At 41.5% G+C, this 2,976-nt stretch overlaps 1 protein-coding gene across 1 annotated transcript in view; it reads left to right on the top strand.

The window, feature by feature from the left end:
- Window positions 1-2,182: 2,182 nt before the first annotated feature.
- LOC101859053 overlaps window positions 2,183-2,976 on the top strand; it is an 11,370-nt gene continuing 10,576 nt past the window's right edge. The window contains exon 1 of the mRNA XM_005111121.3: window positions 2,183-2,710. The gene's annotated coding sequence lies outside the window, so the exon portion shown is untranslated. The remainder of the gene's footprint in view (window positions 2,711-2,976) is intronic.

The raw sequence follows: 2,976 nt of genomic DNA, 5'->3' as shown, positions 1-2,976 counted from the left end.
GCTTCAGAGAACCAGATGTAATGGAAAGGCTCTTCGCTAATGTCGAGGGTTCGATTTCTGAATGGGAGGAAGTCTATTATGTAAGAGTATATCTGTCTTTCTGCCGGGATGCTGTTTACCTCTTTGCTCCAGATCAGTTTCGAAGCAGCCAGACCTAAAAGTAATCTTCTTTTTTAAACTGGTTTCCTTTAGTATTATCCTAGTGTTGCGTCCACGTCAATAACAATTTACGTGTACTCTGTCTCTCTGTCTCAGTCTCTGTCTCTGTCTCTCTCTCGATCTCTCTCTCTCTCTCTCTCTCTCTCTCTCTCCCTCTTTGTCTCTCTGTCTCTGTCTCTCTCTCCCTCTCTCCCTCTTCCCTTTTCTCTCTCTTCTTTCTTTACCTATCTATCTATCTATCTATATATCTATCTATCTATCTATCTATTTAAGTTTTTCCATGGGGGATGAAAAACGTTCACAACCAATCAGTCTAACTCATCTTCAACATTCTGCACCGTTGTATTTTGACTTACAATAGCGTACTCACTTTACCAAAAAAACCATTCTATTTTGTGCTGCATTCTGCTTTCGTTAACCACGATGGCCTTTCTGGACGGAATTTCGGACATGTCCGAAATGTGACAAGAGTAAATTTCAACTCTCCGTTGTCGTAATAAGTTATTTAGAGTCTTTATTGCATAACATTGTTGCGACTCACAAGCGGCTCCAAGGAGAATGGAGACCCTGGTTATTGTTTTCTTTTTTTTCATGGGTCAGTTAATTTTCGAAAGGGAGGCTAAAGTTTACTTTTATTCAGAATTTCACAAAGCGCAATTCGACTTTGGGTCTTGTCCCTTTAACCAAGGCCGATGTGCATTGATACAAGATATTACTGTCGTTTGCTAGTTGGGTTTTTATTTTTTTAATTCGTGATGTCACGAGGAGATGCAGGTTGATTTTTCCAGTTGTTAGTTTGACAGTAATTTGAACTGAGTTGTCCCACGATTTGCCCTGTCACAGTTACGCGAGCATGTTGTCGTTACTAAATCTAGTGTCTTTGTAATTAATTTCCAGATAGTGGTTGTATTACACTCTACCGTGAGAACACGAATCAATGGGGTAGTAGGTAGGCTATCTGCCTTTGTTTTCAAAAGACTTGAGTTCGATTCTAGAGTGCAAAGGTTTCTTTAGTGTAGCATCCCCGTCTTACTACTCGGCGGTTGTATCCCTCTCAGCACTGGCTTCTCCCTGACAGCCAGGGTAGACGCAACACGCCTCCTAAATTATTCAAATTGTGTTGATGTGGGCGTTTTTCGAAATGTGACAGACGTAAAAGTAGATTTTCTTTATATTCATTTTCAAAAATACGTTTATTTTACGCCCCACCCCACCCCACTGACACAATTTAGATCATTTAGGAGGCGGGCTTCGACACTCTCAGTCAGGGTTAACTCGAGCTGAGATGATTGCAGCATCCCAGCAAAAAGACTGAAGTACTCGATACAAATGTACCCCCACTCAGATGTTTGTGTGTGTGTGTGTGTGTGTGTGTGTGTGTGTATGTGTGTGTGTGTGTGTGTGTGTGTATGTGTGTGTGTGTGTGTGTGTGTGTGTGTGTGTGTGTGCGCGAGACGGCGAGGCGTCTAACCGTTACATCCGTGAAAAATAGAGCAGGGGGCTCTCGTGGATTAGAGGTCGCTTCTCTTTCAATAACTCTCGGGTTCAAAACTTTATTGCGACGAAGAATGTTCTTCTACAAAATCTTCTCCTTTCAGATCCTTTCCTGCTCTCTAACCATGTTCTGTTGTCTACTTTCGTCTCCACATTCTGCCCTCTCCCCACCCCCTTCCCTTGCTCCCTCCTCTGGGTTCCTGACTTTCTGCAGTCTTTCTACTGCTACTCCTTGATTCCTTCTTACTGCTGTCTTTTAGCAACACCCCTGATTTTAGGGTAGGTAAGATCTAACTCCTAAGCTTTCTCGGATCAGGGTAAAAAATCTCAGAGGTCCCGTGCGCATGTTGCGCACATCAAGGATCCCTTGGTGGTCCAAAAGCGATAAGAGTAGGCTTTGGTCACCGCCCTGAAAAAAATTTTAATTATTTCCTGTCAAACTGAAAACATTTAAAATGTGCCCCGCGCACTCATATGACCTTGTGCAGCTGTGAGCACCTAAAACATTTACCGAAACAAACAAAAAAGTAGAGCAAAGCTGAGGGCTCTGCAGAAAGGTTATAACTATTTTGGGCTCTTCAAAATCAAAAGGAAGTGGGTTACATTTCTATGTCACGGTCAGCCATCAGAATCTGTGTACTGGGTGTGCGGAGTGATTGCCACTACTCTGCTTTATCCCACTGTTTATTTGATACCGTCCGTATTTTTCTGATAGCATTGTCGTAAAACTTCAAGAATGTCGTGAAAAGTAGAGCAGAATGACATAGCTTACAGAAATCGTAAACATAAAGAAACATTCGTCTGCCGTGACCTTGAATCGTTGACCTGTTGATGGGAAAAGGTTATGTCAGTAATCGTGCTTACAATTAGTGGCTGTTATATACGCATGTGATCAACGAAAGTCTTCAGATAGATGTAACGAATCTTACGAAAGCAGCATCTATATCCACCAATGTTTTGCTTGACCCTATCAGTCTTTATCGCGTCTTCGCCGCTTATATTTTGAACGTGCTCAGCCGTGGGACAAGTCAGAAGATTTGTGTTTACTGGACTTCTCGTGAGTACTTCTGTAGTTTTCTTCTACTTCATGTGTTTGAACAATATTTCTTTATCAAGTTTTAAGCATCTTTGAAGGAGAAAAATATATATGAATATCTTTAGATAGATCAAATGTCTATTTTTATACGACGTCATGTTTGTTTGTTGTTGTTTTTTGAGAAATTCGTTTACAAGTTACTTATCTACGAAAGCTACTTCTTACAGATATTTATGTTTTTGTTGGGATTTTTCCAGTGGGGGGGGGGGGGGGGGGGAAAGGGAAAC

This window comes from Aplysia californica, unplaced genomic scaffold (genome assembly GCF_000002075.1).
Source record: "Aplysia californica isolate F4 #8 unplaced genomic scaffold, AplCal3.0 scaffold01008, whole genome shotgun sequence".
NCBI lineage: Eukaryota > Metazoa > Mollusca > Gastropoda > Aplysiida > Aplysiidae > Aplysia > Aplysia californica.
The sequence above is the reverse complement of the archived record's forward strand: the minus strand, read 5'-3'. Positions and strand labels throughout refer to the sequence as shown.